Source organism: Myiozetetes cayanensis, unplaced genomic scaffold (genome assembly GCF_022539395.1).
Source record: "Myiozetetes cayanensis isolate MyiCay16 unplaced genomic scaffold, myiCay2020 scf5-8, whole genome shotgun sequence".
Classification (NCBI taxonomy): Eukaryota; Metazoa; Chordata; class Aves; order Passeriformes; family Tyrannidae; genus Myiozetetes; species Myiozetetes cayanensis.
In genome coordinates, this window is record NW_026087742.1 from 97,500,084 (window position 1) to 97,525,790 (window position 25,707).

A 25,707-nucleotide genomic window follows, 5' to 3' on the forward strand; every position below is an offset into this window, starting at 1 on the left:
AAATACCTTGAAGAGAACTGTTGGTTCAATCTCTTTTAGTTCGAACACATATTAACAGAACTTAGAATAACCTTAGGAATGTGTGTCATATTCTGATGACCTGAGCTATAATGAGCATATCTGATGTTTTCTATCAACTAGTCCTAGGTGTTACCAGCTCAGCATCTTACCAAGGCCACCTGAATAAGTCCAAGGAGACTGTTTTCTCTTGCCTAGAGATTTATGCAGAATTTAAATTGAGGTAAGGTCTATATATCTCTTGATTGTTTGCAAAATAGCCTAGTGTCCTAATTTAAGCATTCAAAGTAGGTGCCTTCAGAAAAGAGAATAAATACAATTTTCTCCTTCCTGCTTTCCTTCTTCCTCTTATTACCATAATGAACAAGAACACTTTAGTGTTAGTCCATAAGTAACTCAGCTCTTCCGCTTCAAAAGTAGTGACATAATAAAAATATGTTAAAAAGCAGCAATTAATTCAAATTGTGGGTAGCTCTCTGTAGACAAGCTGACTGTGAAACTTAGCACTGTAGCCATTGATGATCTAGTCCACATGACCAGTGGAATCAGAAGAGCTGTTGGGATGGCCTTCCCATTTAGGGACCATTACATAGGTATCTAGCATCATTTTAGATGCCCTGGCAGAGCTATTTCTCCAGAAAGGCAACATATCCACTTGTCCTGTGTCATTTCTCAGTCCCATATGGATGTCTAAGGTACCTTAATGCACCTCTAATGGCACTTGATCCCCGTGTGTGGGCAACAGAATTGAACTACAGGGGTCAGCTACCATTTGAGCTTGATCCTATGTAGACACTTACATACAGATGCCCAAGTTTTAGAATCTTTTTTCTGGAACTCAATCCCACCCAGGCTGTATTGCACATGCTCCCAGATTTCACTCCATCATTCTCTTAGCATCTACTGACGTTTCAAAACACTTAAATTTCAGGCAACTTATAATTTAGACTGCAAAAGCTGTGGAGTACAGAAATAGTCTTATAGAACAGAACAACACTCAGTGCAAAGTCTAGTATTTGGGAAGGTGCAGAGGCAGTCAAAATTCTTTGTTCCTTCCTTTGTCTCCTGAGAATGCTCTGAAAGCCCTTACAGTCCCAAAGTCTCAGTTTACTCCAGTTCTACAGCTGTTTGCACTGGGTAAGAAGTACCAGTGTAGGAAAAAAACATTCCCACATTTTTGTAATGTAGATGAGTTTAACTGACAGGTTGACCCTTAGCTTCCTTTATTTAGCACTGAAGTATGATAGTCCTGTTCATGGAAGTAAAAATAATCCATTTCTCTATTCTGTCTGTATGCAATCCAGAAAACTTCAAAAGCTCTTACAAGTCTCCATAGATGTCAGCTAATAATATACTGGGCTTGAACAGACTCAGGTATGGTTGGAAGCTAAAAGTTCTTAGCCCTTTGGAAATCACTGGTGGTCTTTCTCAAAGTGTCAGCCAAAAGACCATTAACATTTCAGTCAGTTTTAAGACCACACATCTCTAATTTCACTTGCATCAGCTATGACAGGCAGCATCCTGCCCAGTCTCCACACCATGTGGGCTGAATTTCAACTTATAAAGGACAACGAGTCAATCTCTTAAAACCTGGAATTTTATCATGGAAATTAATACTACTTTTCTAGAAAAGACAGAGATTTCAAAGATGAAAGATATTTACTTACATCCAACCAGAAGGTACAACATGCTTGTAAACGTTACAGCTTTTCAAAGATGAGGGGATATCACCATACATCATTGAAGCACACCCAGATAAGATAGTGGGGTGTTTGTGAACTTTCAAAACCTCAGCCGTGTATATTGTTACAATCTCTCACAGATCTTGCATTCAAACCGTCCTGCAGGTTATCTCCTACTCAGCAGTCAATTTCTGCTTGTTTACAATGGATTTAAAAAATAAAGGAGCCCCTGGTGGTCTAGTGGTAAAGGCGCCGCGCTATCACCGCGGAGACCCGGGTTCGATTCCCGGTCAGGGCCACTCCCGGGCAGGTGGGGCTCGTTAGCCCTTAAAGGCAACCCACCTACGTCCTAAGGACCTCGCTGCCACCGTCCAAGCTCGCTTGGCCCCGGCAGATGAACCTTAGGATTAAAGGGTGGGCTCAGTTCCGCGCACACTGTGTCTCACCTAAAAAATCCAATGCGCAGGCTGGAAGGTGGAAAGACCTTCCCCGGATCTTCGCTCGCGAAGACTGGCCATTATTACAATGGATTTAAAAACAAGAAAATCCCAAGCTGTGGAACTCAGTGTGATTCTAAGGTGCTGGAGGATGTGCATAACAGAAAGATACGGTAGCAACTACACAGATTTTCATCAAAAAGTTTTGAAAGTTACATAGACATATCTAGAAACTGTAAGTACCATTTAACTACATATGACAAAAATACTTAGCCTGTTCTATATTCTATTATTTCATAAGTAAAAAATTACTGAATTGGTATCTAGCTACTCTTACAGTAATTAAAAAATATGTAAACAAAGATAATTCTGAAGAAGCATTCAAAATCTCGTTTTGTCAGGCAGTCAAATGGGAGCTGTATTCACTAATTCCTATCCTATTCCATCAGACTGGATCTCCTGCTTCGTAGTGTAAGTCACATGGCAGATTTCTATTAGAGCCCAGGTGTGTTTCCTTCCAGTTAAGAATAAGACAAGCAGAACTCTAAAAGAGTGCCTTTAGCCTGACTTAGTGAAACATTCACTTCAGGTAGTAATTCCTAGGAAGATGGGTAGCCATGAGGCCTAAGCCTAAGCTTTGTGAATCCTCTGTATAATAAGAAAATAAAGTGTTTAGTTAACATAGAAGGTATATGATGTTACCATGAGTCCTTATAGATCTGTTTAAACAGTAACTTTTACAGTGGTGGAAATAAGAGTGTAAGTACAAGAATACTAACAAAACCAGCTGGAAAATAATTTACAATGTGCCAAGTGCATTTTAATAAATTGTTGTTAATTTTTATATATTAACATAATATTTACATATATAAGTATGTATGCATATAGTATAGAAGACTTTTTTTTTTTGCTACATGGTCTTTGTGTGACATTTTGACTGAGAAATGTGAAAGCGCTCACAAAAATCACCAAATTCCAGCACAAACTCAGCTTTACAATTTCTTTTACAGATTTATGTGTTTCGAGAAGCAATATTACCATTTTGATCTGCCTAAATCTTTCAGTTGTGACAAACAGCTGACAGCTAATGACTGCTGGAATATGTTTAGATTGCTCTAATTTTATGAGTAAATTGATGTCAAGTTTATTTATACATGTTTCCCTCCACCTTTGGAATTTTGTTCTGCTTAACTTAATAAAAGATATTTATAGCCAAGATTTACTTCTTTATGCATAAATGTCATTTTGGTGGTGATCTTTCATTTAAAATTAGAGGCCCTTTTTCCAACAGCAATGGCGATATAAAGCTATATGTATCTGTGCTTTATAAAAATTGTTAGGATAGCCACTTTTCTGTTTCAGACAGTTAATTTTAGGGCTCTTTGGCACAACAATTTTAGTATAGATCCTTTACCATTCACATGCAGAGATATAATATCAGTTATGAGTTCTGTTGAGTTAGATGCCTGTTTTTTCTCCAAAATACAATTTGGAAATTTAAAATTGATGAAAACTAAAAAAGAAGTAGAAGCAAATATGTCTGGTTTATCTCTAAAGGATACTGTTGAACAGTTTAGAAACAGTGAACCAAAGTAATTTTTCTACTAGAGAACTAAGGAGCCTTAACTGGTGTATCAACAACCAGAGAAAACATCCTGCCTTGTTTGCTTGCAATGAAACCAAGGATGTGAAATAAACATTGCATGCTGGAGATACTGATACCTTTGCCTACAGACAACCAGGAGAAACCTAACCAGAAATATCAGTTTATTGTCATTTGCTAGGACTGACAGTTATTACTAGGAGTAGGGGTATGTGATAAATACCCTAAATTAGCGTTTATTCTCAAGAGGAAGAGCAACTCATAGTTGTGGTGGTATTTCAAGAGTCATGGCCATATCTAGTGATGCAATACGAAGAGGTGAATTATGTCCCTTGCTTCTAAAGCTGTTATTAAGTTGGAGAGAGATAGAACATTTTTATCATTCTTCTTAAAATACCGCTGTCAAGAGTCTATCACATTCCTATATTAAATCACTGCATTTTTCTATCCTTGGGCCCCTCTAACAAATCTCATTAGTGGTCATTTTAATGGAGATTTTTGTTTTTAAGCCAAAGGAGAACCATAGTAACTGTGCACTTCCTAAACCATTTCATTCATGAATGGGAAATGAGTCTCCAAATCTTTACTCACATGAGTAACCACATTGATATCCTTGGGCCTTCCATTATTTACAGCTAGAACTGTGAGTATAAATTTGCAGGATTTGGATGGAGCACTTCATTACTTCATAAGAGTGAAATCTGTAGCTGAAATCAATAGCTAAGCATGTGAGGCATATAAAAGATACACATTCTTTCACGGAGGTCTGATTGTAATGCATCTCTCAATTTTGTTTCCGCATCAACAAATAAGCATATCATTGTAAAGAGATGTACAGACTAAAGGCAGTAATTACAAAGGCACATTTTAGATAGACATTCTAGCTTCAATAGAGGAATTGGGAATAGTCCATCAGAAAGAATAGATTAATAGTGAAAAAGGTCAACGCTTCTTGAAAAACTAGCAGAGTAAGTCACGGACCAAGTTTTTGGTTCTCTGTCAATCAGTAGTGTAACTGTTGTCAATCATTCCCTCTTACCTTGTTTGGGATTTTTGAATGGCCACAAAAGAAACTTTTGTTGGTAATGATGGTCTTTACAATTCATCTGAGTTGCAGGCAGGATTTTCATAGCCTGATTGTGGAATAGACATGGTATACCCCAAGCTGCGCTCATGTATGTCCAACCAATTCAAGCTAAAGTTTCCCACGATAATATGAAAGGAAATAAAAGATTCTGACCAACACAAGTCACTATTCTAGAAACAACACAAAAAGGAATAGGATAGCCAGGGTCTTCTGGTTTAACTTTCTTTCTTTTTTTTTCTTTTTTTCTTAAAGAGGATAAATGTGATAACTCTTTCTTTAGAAGAATGGAGTTAGGTTATGCACCTGTGCATCTTGAATCTTCTGAAAGGGTATTTATATTCTCTGCTTAACCACATGCCTTCTTATTACGCTGATCAGGAGATTCTGCTAAAAATTACTGCAAAGAACTAATGCTTCTTCATTTTTCTTTTCCCCAAATATTTTCACCTTCCACAAATACAGTTTTGTTTTGTTTTCTCTTGCTACCAGATTAAGTGACCTATCTTACCCCTGCTGAAAACATGAAAATATTTGAGAGGTAAGGTTCTCACATAAAACCCAGTTCTGGAGTTGATTCAGCAGAGTAACAAATCTGATAACATCAAAGGAAGAATATCTGAAAACTGGGATTTAGGCAGAACTGCTTTTTCAACAAATTGCAACCTCTCTATATTTACCCATTTCTAAACAGCCACGTCTGTTTATTTGCTTACATTCCTAGCTTTGCAGAAAGAAAGGTTGGAACAACTTTGGAAAAATAACAGCAAAGTTGTTCAGCGGAAACCAGCCCCTCTACTGTAAACACTGCCTCTCCCCAAACTGCAGCTGCACAAAGCAGAGACAATGCAAGGGACTCTCAGCATCAACTTCCCTTCCTCACCAAATAGTCGCTTCGATAAAGCAATTACAATAGCATCATGGAACAGTAGAACAAGGAAAAAAAATAACCTTACCAGCTTCTCCTACAGTATATAGTTGAAAGGAAAACAAAACCCCCAGCTGCCGTATCACATGCAATTGGTCTCTCAGAATGAATTGACTGAAAGAACTATGAAAGGCTGAAGTCTTTCGACCCCTCTGTTCAGCCTCTCTTCAGCTCCCACTCTCCGAGCTTCCTCACAAAGCCATTCTACTCCCTAATCCTCGCACAGGAAAAAGCAGCGCTCACCAAATGACTTCAGCAGAAGCGATTCTCCAGGGGGGTGGGGGAAGAGATGCTGCTGCCACTCAGCCCCCCTCTTCCGCCGCCGCACAGCATCGTCAGGGAGAGTATCCAAACAAGCTTGCCGGGCACTTGGGCAGTACACCCCTTACACAGACAGCATGTCAACACAAGACACGGAAAAGTGCACATCTCCATTCATCACCCTCTCAGCCACTAATTTCCCCTGGAACACACCCCTGGATGCTTGCAAGAGATCCCCACGTGCATCTCAGTTAGCCTGCACTGAAGTAGCCTTTTTTATTCTTTTAAAATTAGCTGCGTGACTTCCTAAAGTCATTGCTGGGCCTAAGATTTTTCTTTCTAACAAAGAACAGGTAAATCAACCTTAAATATTTCAAACAAAGCAACAACAAAGATGTTCCCCCAGAAAATCAATAAGAAAAAGTATAAGAAAAACCTCCACAACAGACACAAAATCAATAACATTAGTAATCACCATATTAAAAAACAGTGTTGCCTCCCTGATATGCTTTTGATAGCTAAAATCAGAACAAGCAATTGCATTTTTCACAATGAGAAAAGGTTTCAATCTTTATTCTCAGTCTATAAAAAAAGACAGCATTTTTTTCATATCATTTATCTTGAAAGTATGATATTGATATAAGATCCCTTTCATATTCTCTGCTTTTCAAGAAAGCATTAAATCTTTGTTAAATAAATGCTGTTGTTATGTCAGTTTTTAACACGAGTTTTACCTCTTTGCAAGATGCAAAAACTCAGAAACAGGCAGCTGCCACAAAGTAAATCAAAGACCTAGAAAAGCAGATGGCACAATTTCACATCTTAAATGTTGGCTGTGAGCCTTCCAGTAATAATTTATAAGGAGACTTCCTCATGCTTGTTCCTCTGCTTGGCAGCATGCTGTTTGAGCCTTTCAAACAAAATAAATAGACTTCAAACCACCAGCTTCACACACACTAACACTTACCAATGCTATTTCAACCTGACACAAGCTGACTTTGTTCCTCTGTGACCCTGGACAGAAAACTGAGGTGACAGTTTGATGGATGTGATCTCTTTTCACAATATGGGTTGTGACTTCACAGCCCTGTCTCCCCATTATTGCTTAGCTGAAGGAGGAGGTAGGAGCAGAGGAGAATCTTCCACCATACAGAGCCGTTTTAACTGTGAAAATGAACCAAACGTGTGCAATAAATGCCTGGAACATATTTTCCTACCTCAAAAATGTGAAACTGGGGGAATCCCTTTCCACTTTTCTTGAGGTTGGGGTTTAAGGGGATAAGGAAAAGGCTCCAAGGAATTAATCCCAATAGTTTATTAAGATTGTATTTTAGTTTAAGAAAATGGTATCAGCAGAGAAAAAAAGAAAGAAAGAAAGAATTCAGTCTGTTGCATTTATGACCACTTGGACTGTGAATCTTTTGAACTGTCTCTCAAATGTGCTAATTCAATTACTTAACCATGAATCTTGAACAATTCTTAGTGGACAAAGGTGTCACTGTAATAATCTGAAGCCAACAATTGCAATGTGATGTCTTTTTTTAATTACCTAGAAGACATCATAAAATATAAGAGGATCCATATATCTTAAAATTGGTGTCTGCAAATTCAGTATTCAAATGCATATTCTCTGTTAAAATGAACTCAAAAATCTTTTTACAAGATTAACATATTTGACATAAAAAAAACCCTGCCAGATTTCAAAGAACTCCTCATAAAGAAATCGCCTTTCCACAAAAATGGCTGAAAAAGGAAGGTGGTGAATGAACTCTGAAATGTAAGGCTCCACACTCCATAGGCTGAGCTCATTAACAGACACCCTAATGTCTGAAGTCAGCCTCTAATTTTCTTACAGAGGAGCATAGGTTGCTAATATATTTAGGTCTTTGCTTCTGCTTGTTCATCTAATCAGATGGATTCATTATGATAATACTGGAGGGTGTCAAATTCTTGGTTTTACAGATACTGGGGCCAAATGGCCTGGCTCAAGGAAGTTTCTGGCAGGAAGCCAAATCTCTGCAGTTTCACATTAGTGCACCCCAGCTCCAGTGATCTTCATGTTCTGAAAGATGGTTTCTGAAGACAGGGACTAGTCTACTCTATGTTTGAGATAAAGTTTTGTATGTTCTGTATTTGTTATCATACAAATTATGTTACAATTTTTTCCAGTTTGGGATTTGTTATTCATAATTCTGTTCAAAAATATACACAAAGTCACTCCAGTAGCAAAAATTTATTACCAGTTCATTTTTTCAAAAAGTACAACTGTCTTTCAGAAAATATTTCCTTTTTTTCAAATGGCAGTATTTATGTATTTCTGTGAGGTAGTAGCCAACTTATGATAATACTGAAATAGAATCAAACAGAAGACAGAGATTGATTGATATCCATAAAAACAAAATCTGACATTTATATAGAGGAGTACTTGCAGTTATCTTGTTTCATCAATTCAATTCCAATTTTTTATATTTTTTTTCCCGAAGAATAATCTTAGAATTACACAGTCACTTTAGGTCATCTCATTTAGAGGTAACCCTAGCACAGTGAAAGTCAGGTGGTGTGAATTTCACCTTTTAAAAAGGAGTAGTAAGAGATGTACTTGTGAGCCACTTATTCCTAATTAAAGCTTCTAAACTTCCCCCACTGCTTCTTTATCTCTGTCTAACAATCTGAGAGCATTCCCACTGTAAAGCAGGAAGTACATTAAATGTTTCAGAAACAGTAAGATCTCTTCACAGACCACTTGATATAAATAAACACCCTCTAAATAAAAAAGTTTATACCATCCAGCAGGTAGTCAACTATGACACGCACAAAGGAGAAGAGCTCTTTCGATCAAAAGAAAGAATGAAGCATGAAAAGTGTAGCCACCCTTGTACTTGGAAGCCACTTACATTGAGTTTGCGTAGAGGAACAAAAAATTCACAATAGGACTAAAAGAACATGCACTAAAAAATTGGAAGATCTGATTTTTCTCGTTCTTGTAGTAGAACGTAACTTTCAGGCTCACGATAAATATCTGAAGGAAGACTAACTTTTAGGAAATATCAGCAGGTTTGTACACTCTGTTCCATACTTTTTTCCCTACTTGCTCACAACTATGTCCTCTTATCTGTGTAATCTGTCTATAACGCCTTTTCTTGCAAAACATTTACTCCTTCCTGTGTTTTTCGGATTAACAAAAAGCATAAGGCTGTTGGATAAGGCTTGCATTTGGACAACAGCCATACATTTTTAATAGCAACTGTAAGAGCACTTCAAAGAATCTTTTGCACAAGCAGAGTGGTGCAGGCAATTTCACTGGAAAATATTCCAGCAAAACTAAACTTTAAAGATTACTAAGCTCTTTGAGACTCGCTGGTGTGACTGATCAGTGCAATCCACTGTGGTTCTTTGATTTATTTTTTTCTTACCTTCTCCTAAAAAGAAACTCCCAGTAATTCTTTCTAAAGGCAATGTAGAAAATGGAATTGTGGAATCACGAAGTTGTAGAAAGAATTAGATTGGAAGGGACCTTAGAGGTCATCTAGATTATCTGGAGGCAGCATATCTTTATAAATAGGAAATGCACATTTTAGGGTTACACCATCTGACTTTTAAGCATTTGATTGAGAAATGTAAGTTCCATAAATAGTCAGTAGATGCTCTAGAGAGCACAACTTTTAATGGGCTCCTTAACACAGTCAGTTAATACAGTTCTTTACAATTCAATGTTAAGGCTGTTTAATGTCTATATTCAGTTACTCTACAACATATGTATGTTGAATTTCAGGGATATTCCTTATTTGACCGGATCTTTCTTTGGAGAAAGCAGTGTGGTGGCAACTGCGAACTGGAAGAAGAATGACTTGGCAAGAAGGCAGGCTGACTGTCAGCAGTGAGAGAACAAAGTGAAAAAAACATAGTTGAGTAAAAGGGAAAGAAATTAAAACCTCAGATCATTAGGGTCACTTGAGTAAGAATTACTGAAGTCAGTGTTTCACTTTGTAATGGGTTTTCTAATAGCATTTCCCTGGGGTTTATCTCCATGGGTTCAGTCTAAACCCACTCTCTATGCTTTTGTTTCAGAGCTGGATGAAAGCAAGGATTCAGCAGTGCAGCTGGGTTTACTTTAGGAGTGTATGTGCAAAACTGAGGATATCTAGCTTGGAACTTCAAAGCACATCAGCCAACACTGGTACATCTAGCCTGCAAACTTCAGTAAGTATGTCAGTCTTCCTAATGCTGGATAGAAGAGCAAAATTAAAACAGCAAATGGAAAGAAGAGCATGTGGTTTATACAACACTAAATCTTCATTCCTCCTCCAGTGGTAAGCTGCAAGGCAAAAAAAAAAAAAAAAAAAAAAAAAGGCTTTGTCATATATGGCATGCTGGTCAGAGAAGGATTGGTCAACACTGTAATTTTGGACAGTAGGGTACAGCTCTTGTGCAGCCAGGAATAATCCCTATAATCCAGCCCATCTTCTGCAGTCCTCTGCACCAGCCTGGGGATGAGTGGGCAGCCTGGGGTTAGGAGACATCCAGACTGTGGATATTCTCTGACATTTTTCAAAGATCAGGTATTGTCATCACAACTGTGCTACAGACAGACTGACAGGAGCAGACATACAGACACAGGCATTGAGAACACTGCAAGGCCTTGGAAGGCCCAATCATCAAGACTTCTGCAATCCTTTTAGTATTTAAAGACAAACATCTGCATAAAAAATCCTAGGCTTGAAGCCTCAGACTGTTAGGTCCTTCAGAGGAGACACATGCATTTTCCCTGCAGCACAGTTGGAATTCCAACTTTTGAATATTACTACAATGAAAACATATACACAATGATTTACATAGTGGCATTCTTGCCTATTTTCCCAAAACACAGAAAAATTAATAGAGTTAACTTGGATATATTTGGGAAGAGGGAGGAGAAGTAAGGAATAGCAGCATACTGACATATGGTATAAATAGCTTACAGGGAACCACCTTGCAAACTTCTGTAAACACAAGCATCATCAATGTCTTATAGTTAATCAGACTCCATACAAGAAATCTAGTTATGAGAACAAGAATTTGTAGTACTGAGCTGGAACAAAAGCAGTATTGCAGATTTACTTCCTCATTAAAGATTCCTCCCAGGAGTTATCATCACATTCATACGACAAGAAAAAATAACATATGACTTTATCTGGACATTATCCAATAATGTATGCAAGAAAAGTAGTAGAATATTAGGTGTGAGAAATGCCTGAGTTAATACCATGCACTGCTCTTGCTGTGAGAAAATGTGGGATTTTTTATTATTATTATTTCTGCAGAATAATGTAAGCTAAACCTGTTGCTATCCAGGACAGATCTCAGAGTGTATGTTGATGAGCAGAGGACTCAGAAAGCAATGATATGGCTCTGTACTGGAGCAACAAGGGGAGAAATTTGAAAAAGCAGCTTTGACAGTCTGGAGAAATAGGCCAGTCTAAGTGAGACCCCATTTTCCTGAGTCCACTGTGAGCTCTCATTCCAGGCACTGCAAGCACTGGGTGTTTCTATGGCATCTCAGCAGCAATCACCATCTCTTTTTCCAGAGGTCACTCAAGCCTCAGAGCCCCAGCTCAGATGATGAGGAAGAGGATGGCAGGCCTGATGATCAAACATCAGAGAAACCTCTGCTCACCACAAAGAGGAGCCTCAAGCTGAATCACTAAGCACAAGTAACCTGGGAAATAATTTCTGATCAAATAAAAATTTTGGAGTACCTTCCTTTGCATGTCACTTATATAGGTTTATGAAGTTGAATTGCCTAAAATTTAATTTAATTTGGGTATTAAGCTCCAATAACACTTCATGTTATTCCTTTGCTCAAGCTTCTCTAACCATTCTCTGTTTTATCCTCTAACCATTCTCTGGTTTTTTTACTCTCTATATTTCCCCTCTGTATTTATTTTCTTTTTTTTAATTTGACAGATTAATTTCTCTTATACAAGCTTATTGATCCAATTTGATGTAATCAACGTATTTAAATATACTCACACTTAAGGAACTCCATTAAGGCACTCCATTAAATTTTTATTATGAGCTATGTAAACTTTCTGCTAAGGTCAAACCTAACTTGAATTAATGAACAACAACCAAAATACTGACTTGTCCAATATTTATTGCCTGTAATGAAGAGAAAGATGTCGTGGAAAAGCCCAGAGTACAACCTCTGCAGCATCAGGTAAACAGCATTCTTTCCTGCAGCAGCTGGATGAAGCAGTGATACTGGCAGATACTTATGTGACACAGCTATTTTCAAAAAAAGACTGAATCCCACTTGTGTGCAAGCATGATCTTGCACTCTTAAAATCCGCTGGGAGCAGGGGTTCAGAGTTTCCGCATAGCTGTTCCTGGAACTAGCAGGCTTTATTCCCATGCAAATGAATCTGCCTGTGAAACTGCAGTGGATCAGCCTCATAGGAAAAAAAGAAGCATTTACACTTGCAAAGGCAAACCGGCAGGAAGATACCTGGCAAGGCTCATGATTGCGACTCCCCGAGTTAACTTTGAAAGAGGAGAGGCTCCCTCCTATGGTTAAACAGTGCAAAACTGCGAGCACCACGGTGAGCATGGATGCTTCAGACAGAAAGTCACTTAAAAGAAAGAAAACTATTTTAAAAACCCGTTATTACACATGCAAGACACCTAGAAACTAAAATCCAGAAATCAGCATTTTGGTTACACCAAAAAGGATAATATAATGAAATTATAATAATAACGATAAAAATAATGGCATTAATCTTAGTTTTCTAATTAAAGCTTAATGCCAGCCACAAATACACCTCCCCACAATAATTATTTTTTTAAAATATTTCCTTATGGTTTTGTAATATTCTGATAGCTAAAATAGTATGGCAGCCAGAGAAGGACCACCTTTCTGGAAAAAAATATGAGAGAGAAAAATAATGAATAATGAAATAATATTGCACAGAATAACCAATGTATTTAACATCAATTCAAACCCATTAGGCTTGTAAAGTTTACCAAATGAAGCATACCAACAGAAACTTGTGATCTATTTCTTACACTGTAAAGCAGATTCTAAAAGTACAAACTTTGAATTACTAGGCTGAAGGGTTCAGAAACATAGTTTTACTTATCTAAAAGAAATAGCACCTGTATCCTGAGTCCAAAAGTGCCACTTGCCACTTGCCACTTAAAGATCATAAACATGCCAAGAAGAGGGGAAAAATGTTTTAAGACAATATTCAGTTATTCGTTTTTTACTTGAAACAGCTTGTGGTTTTTAAATTTCCTTTATTACAATTACATCAAGTAAACTCTTTCACCAACTCTCTCTGGGCAGCTCAGCTTACATTCAACCTACCAGATCTAAATTAGTTGTCAGGAGTTCTTGGTTTCTGTTGTTTTTAAGGCAACAGTATTTATTATGTAAAAAAAGAAATATCATGGATAGTCTCTTGGAAAAAATATATTAATTCCTCTTAATTAAATATACATTGTTTTGCAACCAAAAAAAAAAAAGACACAGCAGCTAAAAATGTTTTCCTTTAATTTATTTCCCATTTTAAGAGGCTCTAATCTTGGTTTTTCATTTGTTCCACTTCAGCCTCAATACCTGAGAGTACAACAGAATATGTGACAAAATACAATAAACAACCTTTTGACTGCTAGAATTTTATTGTGGTACACTCAGCACCTGCACTAGCATACTTTTCATTAATGGACTACAGTAAATGTTTATATAACTACCAAGAGAGTTTATTAATGTGAACAAAAACTCTAGCAGATAGATCATCCTTTGCAGCAATTAAGCTCTACAATAAAATGCAGTCTGACATACACCCAGTTCTCTGAGGCACATTAGATTAGTGAAAAGGGGGATATAAAATCAACCTCAACCTGTGGTAAGAAATCCCATTTGTCCTACATACCACCTTTTTGCAGAGTTCAAATCATTACAGTTTTTACGAGAAACAAAAAGGACAACTTTAATTTTCGTATATTCAATTCTCAACTAAACTTCATATTTGAGTTTTGACATGCCAACAGTAATTAGATTTTCTGAGGGCTTTGAGGGTCTATTCCAACTCCCTCTGAAGCCAGAAAGATGGCATGAGATGAATTCCATGCCAACTAAATTGAATCATGACTGGGTGGCTTAAGGGCTGGTCCTGTATCTTCCCTGGCTCACCAGTAGTCAGCTGGTATTGGATCAGGACGTGGACCTGGGCTGCCATGTGAAGAGAAAGCTTCATAGAAGTACCTGATGTACATGTAATATCAGCCTCCTTTTAACCATATTATCTCAGCCTGCCACTGTCTCAAAAGTTGGCCCATTTGAAAACTGTGGCAGAGCTCTGTAAATTCAGCTGGGATGTTGGGGTCTGTATCAGTCAGGACTCCTGCAAATTTTCAGACAAACTTGAACAAACCCTAAGTACAAAAAGAGAATGGTCCTCTAGTCACCACTGGTGAGGCCACAGCTGGAGCAGTGAGGCCACAACTGGGTCCAAGTTCTGGGCTGCTCGCTACAAGAGACACGAGGGACTTCCTACTTTACTGGAAAGGATCTAGTGAAGGGCCACAAAGATGAGTAAGAGACAGAAACATACCTGCTACAAGGAAAGGCTGAGAGAACTGAGATTGTTCAACCTGGAGAAGAGAAAACTCAGGGGTATCTTATTAATGTATACATATACGTGAAGGGAGGGTTCAAAGAAGACAGAGCCAGATTCATTTCAGTGGTGCCCAGTAACAAGACTAGAGGCAATGGGCACAAGCCAAAGCTCAGGGTGAGGGGTTTCTCTCTGAAGAGCTGGAAACACTTTTTCGCTCTAAGGGTGACCAAACACTGGTGCAAGTTGCCCAGAGAGGTTGTGGAATCTGTATCTTCTAATTTAAAATCTGTCACAGTCAGTTCTAGTTCACCCTGCTTAACTAGGGGGGTTGGACCAGGTGACCTCCAGAGGTCCCTTCCAAACTCAACCATCCAGTGATTCTTAGAGTAAGGAACAAAAAAAGTGATAGGAACTGAAACACATAAGAAATCCTCATTATTTCATGGTTTTATGAACATTTACTTAAATGGGACTAGATATGTTACAAGAATTGTCTCAACAAGAGTTGAGCCTCAAAGAACATAAAAAATAAATCAAAAACTCCTTGAGAGGAATGTACTTTAAAAAGTAATTGCCAGCAGGAGGCAGGGCATCTCATATTTCACATGTAGCATGTAAACCAATTTTTCATACCATCTCCATCCAATTACTCGGCCATTGCTCTATTAAATTATTTTAAAATGCATTCTTCAAGGCTGAGTATAAGCTATAATTTTATTAAAATAAAGAATAAGATAAATGCATAAATCTAGCTAATTGCACTAGTCTGATATGAAAATATTCACGTAATATTCCTCATCTTCTTTACCATTTCCCTATCTCTTCTCTAAGGTGCTGCATCTCTTTCTCCTCTTGATAAACAAAGATAATCTACCAGGTCTCTGCATGTGAGTGGAGGCTGAAGAAGATATGGAAAATATTCAAGGATGTGGAGGACAAATGAATCTAATCCTCAGACTGTAAATCTCCTCTGAGTGAAATTCACTTTGAACCATTAAGCATCCTGCATACTATAACAGTAAGACATAACAACACTGTAAGTATTACATCGTGGAAATATGTCTATAATGCAACTATTTGACTTGTTTTCCACATCATGAAGCAATGGAAACAATACTGAAAGTGCTTGAAGCAAGTCTTATATAAAATATGCAAAACGTATTGTTGGTTTTCAGTTGTATACCATTTCAACCCACACAATAACCACTTGGTGAGACTAGCTTAAAGACAAGATGTGCATCTCTCATTCACACAAACAGACCACTGCATGCAGCAAGGTTACTTGAGTGAATCTCTATTTATCACACATGAAACTTCCCAGTTCCACAAATAACCTTTATTAAATAATTCAGATAGCCCTTTTTTTCTAACGATGAGCTACAAAAATGTTAATTTTTTGTCTCTGCACACATGGATTTATTATGCACACACATATCACATATGTGCATACACATCACTGAAATTACACTTGAAACCACAGCAGATAAAGCATCCCTTTATTTTTCTTTTAATTGCCAGAGCAGCTTGACAGCACTCTTCTATTTTTCTCTCCTTGAGATTTCACAGAGCTTTTAGAACAAGTGAAGTCTTGAATATGCACCCTATTTAAATAAGAATGGAGGTGAATATACTCTTTGGCAGTAGCGGTGCCTCCAAAGACAAATGTTTTCTCCTATTACCATTTCTGTTGCCCGAAGCCGTGATCTGAGCTTTGCACTCTGTCTGGGAGTCCGCTGAGCCCGTTTCAGCTGGGCTGGCAGGGGTCACGCTCCCCGAGGGAGGAGGTCAGCCCCATGGCCTGGGAGCAGGGGGCAGAGGAGCTGCAGGATGACCCCACACACCACGCATTGTGCTCAGAGGCTGAAAGTCAGCCGTGTTTATGCTGGATCACGCAGCGAACCAGCCCAACGCGTCTGACAGACGGAGGTCACCTTCCATCATAGGGATCCTTTCGTACAGGAGAATCTTTTTTTCCTGCATGTTTCTATCATTTGAATAACAGCTATGACAACAAGAATGTCTCGCTGGAGACATCCGGGGTACTGATGAACACATTTGCAAAGACCATTGGAAAAGGAGACATAATTGTGGGCACCTTGCCATTAACAGAAAACTAAATCACAAAATACATGATGCTCCTCATAAATGAACAGTGTATGGCAGTAGAAAGGTTATTGTGGAGAGAGAGACTAGGTATTAACATACCATTTTGAAGTTTTCACTCCACCTCTATTGCTATTGTGTGCTTCCACTGTGACCTTTTGTAATACTGAGGTCCCTGTTCTTTCCTTACCTATCCTTCTAATGAAGATATTGTTCCCTCAAAAGATAACCATTGTTAGAAAAAGCCGTTAAACTTTATGAGATACCCAGCTATGCTGTGCAAGAGTATCATAAAAAAAGCCTTAGAGTCTATAAATAAAAGACATAATATGAGAGAAGATTACCCTACTAGGTCTATATCTTACAGATATACCTTGATTTTGTTGTTTTTGTTGTATTTGAATTATTTAAAGAAAGTGATCATGAAGCTACCAGCCCTGTTATTGGTATTATAAGAAATACATTCATGGGTAGAGTTGTTTCCACTCTTTAGAATTATTTAGCATTTTTATTGTTCTACCAGGGAAGTTAATAGTATCTTTCAGAAATTATTTATATACCAGTAGTCCAGGAAAGCATCAAAAAAAGCTGTTCATTACTGTGTTCCTTTTACTGCTGATCTTTTCACAGAATGAATAGAAATAACCATAAAGAAGAAGACAGATTTATAGTATGTAGAAATTATCTAGTCATTTTGCCTACTCAGAGTTCCATTTTTAAAGGATTCACTTACAACTGGTAAGAAACTGAAACCACATTCAACAAATCATACTGTCTTCAGAAAGAGAGAAAGGTGATGTGTTGAACACCCAAGAGCTGCACTGGTAGAGTAAACCACTACTTCGCAGTACACTGGATGCCCAAGAGCCAGATGTGCCAGTACAGTTTCTTCATACACACTGGCCCAGTACTGCAGCTTTTAGACCATCATTGCACATCATTTGTAGCACTACAAAGAAAAGTCTAGAAGGACTGAACAGATATTGAGTGCATCCCTGAGAATCAGCAGATTAAACCTCAGCTGTGGGAAAACCACTGGAAGTCTTATTGTTGCATTTAAGGGGGGGCAGCACTGTATTCTGTGCCAAAGCGGGCACACACTGCATTCACCAAAGCTGCACACATGGAAGCCCTGAAGCAGCATTAGTTACCTGGTGCATGAGTACGCTGCTATTTCTCATTCACGCAGCAATAAGCTCTATGCCTTCTTAGCCTTCAACCTCCAATGGATACACAATTTTGGGGAAAAAAATAAAGAGCCTACTCTTTGCCTTTCTTACCCTTTCCCACCATCCCTTAAAAGCCAACACCTCTATGGCCACAGAGCACATGTTAGGTCAGAATTTCCAATGAGTAGACCCTTTTAGGCTATACTCAGCAGTATGAATTTGGGTTAAATAAAGCAAGTCTGTAAATCTTCATATTCTCAGTTTTAGGTGTGAGTATGATTGTTACTATGATTGTACAGTGTCTAGAATATTGTACTTTTCAAGTACAAAATAATACACAAATAATGCAGTATAATATTATGAATAATAAAATGAAGCGCTAAAGTTAGAGCCATAATTGACATTTAGGTGGGTAATATAAAGATATGGGTTTACATCCTTCCCTTTTGCAAAAAAGCACTCTGTGAACAGACGTATACCTATATACTATTTCTATTAGATTTGTGTCACTGACAGTGACTACAAAGAAAAAAGAGGCAGCAAATTCAATTCATACTCTCAGCAGATGTATCAAATGATGCTACATGAAGCATGGATGATGTCTGGTGGTGAAAGGGAAATTAGTGTGCAATGTCTGCTTTTACCCAAAGTCTTGACAGTCACTCAAGTGGAAAAAAAATTACCCTTTGCAACTATGACAGATCATCTATGTGAAAATAGTGGGTCTTGTACATAGAAATAGTCAGGAATTTGGGACATGAAATGCTCTTCATCAGGGAATTATTGATCCAAAAGATTTAGCCAAAAAGACAAACATTCCACGAAGATACCTAGCTTAAGGTTTTGAATCTGGATCTCCACATCTGAAGTGACTGTCATAAGGACAACCTATTTCATGGGTGAATCTTGGGGGTTTTTCCCCTTCTGGGGAGCAACTTTACAATACTCTTCCTCTTTTTTTTTTTTTTTTTTTCCCCTCTGAGGACTTTAATGGGATGAGAAAATTGTTTCCTACCCAGCTCTTATGGTGAGTGGCTGGCAAATGATAGCAGGACACAGAATGCAAACAGCTGGATTCAATCACTGCACTTAGTAGATCCATGAAATGTGATTGTGGATGCACCAGATACACTAAGCACCAGGAAAGAATGTTCTTCGAGACTCCAGGACAGACATCTGGCATTAGCAGAGTTCTGAAACTATCAGGGAACATGGCACATCACACACCCAATTGAAGAATGAATTAATCACGCTGTAATTAACATAAATGTGTAATGGCCTGTGCTTTGCTGTCTTTAGAGATAAATATTCAGATACAAAAAAACACAGCAGATCCTTGAACTGTCCTACTGAGTTACTGTTTCTACGGTAAAGCTACTTTTAGGAGGAACATTGCCTAACACTTCACACTAGCAGCACAATTCAGTGGACAATAATTACATGTAAAAAAAGCACATATTCTAAAGAAAAATTTACAGGTTCAAACTCATAGGAAATGTATTCCTACTCTTCAGTCATTTTGTCTTCTAAAATCTATTACTTTAGGTATAATGTATATACATCCTACCACATTACTAAAGTTAATGGTTGGAATAAGTGTTTTCACATCATTGTATAATAGAACAATATTTTCAAAGTGATGTTTTATTATTTTTTCCCCTGATGGTGTTATCAGATGAAAGATTAAGAAGTGGATGAAACTTAGAAAATAAACATAACAAACCTTTGCAATTGTCAGCTTTGCTAAGTCACACACACATAAATTGAAATTTTATAGACATGGGAAAAGTTATGTTAGCTGAAGACGTTTAGTAAGCTCAGTTAAATAATATGTTTTATATCATGTTAGGTTCCAACTAAAATATGTAACTTAAAATTGAAAAAAACAACTTAAAGAACTGTTTTTTCATGTAGGTAGTAGCTTTTTGCTAAGGAAGCAGTTAGTCTAGATTACCTTCTAGACTTCCTTCCAATCTGAGCTGTCCTATGATTCTATGAACTGACTTTTTTAAGTTTAAAGCCTCTGAAAATTAGTCAAATAGTAATTTGACTACTAGGATTATTTGTAATTAAAAAAAAAAAAAAAAAAGGAGAAGAAAAAGCAGAGTTTCAACAGCACCAAAATGTAACACAGCCCTACAGCACTCTTCAGTGCTGCAGCTCCCAGATAATTGGACAACTCACCCAAGCAGCAGGAGCCTGGTGTGCCGATGGTGAGACCCACGGGACTATTACAATGGCCTCCTCACAGCCACTCCTTCTGCCACAGCAAAAGACCACCCAGTGATCCCAAGTTTGTAAACTAACGTTATCGGAGGAGGGGTGGAAAACCATTTGTAGACTTGGGAATATGTGATCAGGATACATTCCTGCAGGTTTGGATGAGCTTGCAGAACAGATTTCCTAAAGTAGGCAGGATTTTATGAGATTGGACTAGACATGTTTGTTTCCACTTAAAGGTGGAAAATTAATGTCTAAGAATAGCAGTTAACAAATTAATCTAACAATAGCCACAAAACCTTTCTGCTGAATAAGAAAAGGCTTTATAATTATGAAATAATAGTTCCTTGTTTGAATAAACCAAGTCTATATAAAGACATATAATGAAGACTGAAGCTAAAATGCAGTAGCTTTTTGTCTGCAAGCATTATAGAGAAAGCCTTCTGAAGAGGTTTTACAGTAAACACCACTGAAATAACGAGAAAGGGATATTTCAGTCATAGAGGGTTCTTACAGCTTCTTTATGCAAGCTTATCTTCTCAAAATTTCTCTCCTACACTCAGTTAAAATGTAAGGTATGAAGAAAGACGAATTAAAAATTGTTAACAGAATCATATCAGCCCTTGTTTGCTTCTTGTGTATCTGTATAATAAAACAACATGATACTATAGATCCACCAGGATTTGCATTCAACAAAAGCTGAATAAAACATAAACAGGACACAGAGAATCTATTGAAGCACTGCCCTGCACAATCACTAATTCCCATCATGAGTCCTATACTTCGTTCCTACACCTTACCCGAAACATATCTTGCTTTTCTGTTGCCTCATACTTTCTTTCTCCAGACAAAGAGGAATGAGGAAAAACAAGAAAAAGAAAGAGAGTTAGGAGGATATATTGAGGCATGCTGGAGGTTCGGGGATACTGAATGATATCTCCAACAAATATGCTCTTAATGGATGAAAGGTGCAGCTCCAATGAATTATGGAGGTCACTTCCCTGCAAGCACATTCAGTGTATTTTCCACATCCCACATGCATCTACCATGTATTATTTAAGGGGAATTATTTTTATCACTTTTATCTGTGCATGATAACAAATTACATCTGATGTTTTGCATTTAGCTCCTTACTTTAAACAGCATTTTTGTGTAACTTTAGAGGATATTGCAGGAAATAATTAAACAATTCATTGCTCTCTGGAGAATGAGTAAGTAAAACTAAAAGTGCATGCGTGTTACACCGCCCTGTTTATGAGTATTGCAAGTCCTCCTACTCTATTAATTATTGGATTTTTTTTTACTGCTAAATTAATTACTTCATTTACCTGCCTAAAGTAGTAAGCATATGACAGAAGGAGATCCGATTATATTCTCAATATTAATGACTTAAAAATATGTTGGATTCATCTCTAAAAGCTCCAGTGAGAATACAATCAACATTTTGCTGATTCTTAAGATATGTGCAGATAGCAGAATCCCTGCCCCGTGCTATAATATCATGCACATATATTACAGTTAAAAATATGATAATGAACATAGAAGGAATGAAGGAAAGTTTAATTTTTCCAAACAGATTAGGACATCTTTATTAGTACAAAGTATCAGTGATCTCTCTCTCTATCCCCAACACACTAACCATCTTTCATGTACTTCCTAGGATTTGGGAGAACAGTGATCCTGTACTTAGTATTTATAACACATATCTTCAAATATACTGTTTAATGACTGCACTAGAAATTTTAAATATCTGCATCTCCACACCATTCACAAATTGAGCCAGGTCTTCAAACATGTTCATATATGAAAGATTGCATTCCTTTAAAGTTTGCATTTCAAGGCAAGCTTTTCACACATGAACGTAAGTGACACAATAGAAATGAAAGGAAAAGATGTTTTAGATGATAGCAGCACAGAAGAAGGACTACATCTCTGATTATGACATTCAAAATAGATACCTATCAGTCTTGATTTGTGACCCTACCTACAATATTCTGTAGAGCAGCATATACAGTATCAGCAAATTATGTGTCAGAAGAACATTTCAATAGAATATTGCAGAACAGCAAAGCACCATTATTATTTCTCCAATTTTACAGCAAATTCCAGGTATTTATGGAGCATGGCATTCCAGAAAAAGAGCATGCAAGACTTGAAAACAGTGCTGAAATGCAGAACTAGGGGAATCTACATATTTCTTAAACCCCTCCTGAGTATTTGAATTTGCTTAAGTACAAAGGAAGACTCTCAGTTCCTTTAATTTCCTATTTTACTTTCCATAGATGAACTGTACTTTGAAAGTAGACTCTAGAATTGCTTCTGAAGATTTGGACAGTATTTATGCATTCAAGATATTTCATGTAATTTAGGACTTTCAGAACTTCAACAGTAAAACAGCTGTTAGTATCCAGAAAGATGACAGTATTGAAGCACTTTCCTGCTAGTATTTCACTGAGAGCTGAAAGACACACAATAATAGCTAAGGAAAAAAACCCAACAAAACAAGGAAAACCCCCCAACCAAAACCAAAACCAACCAAACAAACAAAAACAACAAAGCACTTCAAAAAACTTTTTAAAACATTTAAAAAATACAAGAACAGAACAACTCAAAAAATTTGAAAGCGTACTTGGCCTATTGAGCTCTCTTTCAGAGATTTCATTGCTTACATGAACAATGACTCATTAAAAATCTAAATCATAGCTGGTATCTGAAGGACCTCTTGTCATAGTCAAATACCTCCATACTGTTCAAAAATGCATATACTTATGAATTAAAATGAAAGACCTATTATGGGATCACAGAATCATTCAGGTTGGAAGACCTATGAGATTATAGAGTCCAACCTTTGACCAATCACCATCTTGTCAGCTAAACATAGCACCAAGTTCCATGTCCGGTCATTTCTTGAACACCTCCAGGGATGGTAACTTCACCACCTCTCTGGGCAATCCATTCAAATGCTTAAAAACCCTTTCAGCAAAGAAGTTCCTCCTGATGTCCAACCTGAACTTCCCCTGGTGCATCTTGAGTCCATTTTCTCTTGTCCTGTCACTATTTGCCTGGGAAAAGAGGCTAACCATCACCTCACTACAACCTCCTTTCAGGTAGCTGTAGAGAATAATGAAAGGTCTACCTCGAGTCTGCTTTTCTCGAGTTTAAACAACTCCAGCTCCCTCAGTGACTCATCATATGACTGACTCTCTAGACCCTTCACCAGCTACGCTGCCCTTCTCTGGACATGCTGTCAGACACATCCTGAACAGACAATGGTGAAATATGTATTTAGTCATTGTTAAAAAAACCAACCAACCAAACAAAAAAAAGTGAAGACATTTAAAATACTGTCTCTTAACAAAGATTGTCCATTGGTGACATTATTCTGAAGTGTCATATGGCACTGTGCAAACCAACCCAAAATTTGAAGAGAGAGAAGGACAGAGAGAAGGAGCAATAATCAAGGATGCAAGCCAGGACATAATTGGATTTTCTGAGAAAGAAAAAATTTGTGATCAAGGCACATGATTTGTTGCCAGGAAATCTGACTTTTATTCCCAGAACTGCCAGATTCTTTGCATCTCTCAAAAATGCCTCTCCAAAGCTGTAAATGCAGAAACAAATGAGAAAAAATAAAAGGATGATGATGGGAAAAGAAGGATAACCAAAAGAAAATGACTGGCTACATCAATCTAAATTCTTTAGTACTCCAACTACCATTGTGGATACTTGGTTAAAGTAGTTAGTTCCCTGTAAGCTGTGGCTTTCTGCATTATTGTCATCTAATCCACAGCATCTGAACTTGATGGCTTTGTACCACAAGGCCCTACACATCTAACAGGTATCCCAAAACCATAGACATAGGAGGGTGAAAATATGCAGACACAAGGGAAAAAGTGAACAGTTGCAGTAGGTACTTGAAATTATACGTAAAATTGTTTTTTCTCATCATCAAGGATGATTTGACTAAGGGATGACGATTTACACTAAGGATATAATCTGATTTTACACCTCAATGCAGCAAATCAGGCATAGCAATGATTCCAAACTATCTGCTGCAATCCAGGTGTAAGACTAGCTTCTATGGGAAAGCTGCTCTCCAATTTTAACCACGAATCCTGTTTCAGTGTTGGTTTTTCCAAACTAATTTTTTTTTTCAAAATAATAACATTTTAGCATTATATAGTTCCACCAGTAGGCATTTGCCACTGAAACTCCTTGTCTTTGGAAATGTTCCAGATGTTAACAGGTATGAAATGAAAGCCGAACTCCTGGAGAGTCGAGACTATTCACAAAGGAAATTTTTTTAAAATGTTTAAGTACTAAATGGGTTACCACATGTTTGTATGAACTTGCATCTTGTGGAGAAAATACAAAAATTTAGTGCCAAATGTGATGTCAAACCCCAAGTGTGAAAGTAAATCTTCTAAAGCTTTTACTCATCTGCTAGATGACCCCTTATTCACTTAATCTTAGAAATCTTCCTAATTTCGAAAGCAGTGCTGGAAGTTATTAACTATAATTTATTGAAACTTTAAAAACTAAATTTTGTTAAAATTCTAATGGAACCATTTGGAGTTATGATAAGTACTCTCTTCCTTTAATCTACTGAATTTCCTCTCTTTCTGTTTTTTGGCTGAGCTGAGAGTGCTGTTAGGAAGATATACTCAGTTCAGTGTTTCCACCATGCACCAGTAAAAGTTGCCAAAAAGAAAAACACAAAGCAAGAAAATGCTGCTCCTCTCCAGCTCTCCAGCTGTCAGGACAATAAGTTTAGGATTACAGGGATAAGTACTGTATCTTAATCAAGAGCCAAAGTTGCTTTTGTAACCACTTCAGAAAAAAAATCTGCAAAGGAATGCATTCAACAGCATTTATGAACTCGGGTTTCAGTAAAATAAATTAATAACTATTTTCCATTTTAGATATCAAACAACTACAGTGAACATGGCAGTCTTGCCTGTACAAAAATGAAATATGCACAAGTAATCCTTGATTTTTCAGGATTGAATTTCAATGAGCTGTTCAGCTTTGTTGCAAGGCCAGCACACAGATACAAGCAAACATCATTTCTCTGAAGATAAATAGGAAGGGTCTGTGATATTAGAGTGTATTAGACTTTGAAAGTTCAGTAGAATGCACGTCTTTTGTGGTTGTTAAAGAGATGCCTACTGGGCAGGATTCCTTTGGCCAGGAGAAAACAATTAAAAGTAAAAATTATGGAAAAGTGATCAATTTTCCTCAAAAAAATTTATAAATATCTGAAGATATAGCACTGCACTTAATGAGAGGAAAAATTGCTGTAATGCTAAATTTCCAGTGCAGTCTTCTGTCACATGGGCTGTTCTTGTTCAGAGTGTGTAATACTCTGAAATGAATAAAGTAAGAAAGAAAATAATTCCATAAAACTCTCATAGAAAGGGTTAGGAGAAAAAGAAAGGAAAATATTCTCTGTATCCTGAATAACTACAGATTAAAAGATATGTGCCACTGAACCAGCCATAAGCAAACAGAGTATCATATCGGTTGAGGCTCGTATTTCATATACTTCAAAGAAGCAAGCTTACTAAAACATGAAATAGGTGAGTTATCCATCAGATCATCATTT

At 37.3% G+C, this 25,707-nt stretch overlaps 1 protein-coding gene across 2 annotated transcripts in view; it reads right to left on the reverse strand.

Moving 5' to 3' along the window:
• Window positions 1-25,707, reverse strand: part of MID1 (midline 1) — a 250,279-nt gene that overhangs the window by 175,040 nt on the left and 49,532 nt on the right. Inside the window, exon 1 of one of the 2 annotated variants that reach the window (XM_050331812.1) lies at window positions 5,781-5,919. The exons of the other annotated variant lie outside the window; for it this stretch is intronic. The gene's annotated coding sequence lies outside the window, so the exon portion shown is untranslated. Of the gene's footprint in view, window positions 1-5,780; window positions 5,920-25,707 lie in introns of those variants that run through there. 2 annotated transcript variants of the gene reach the window in all.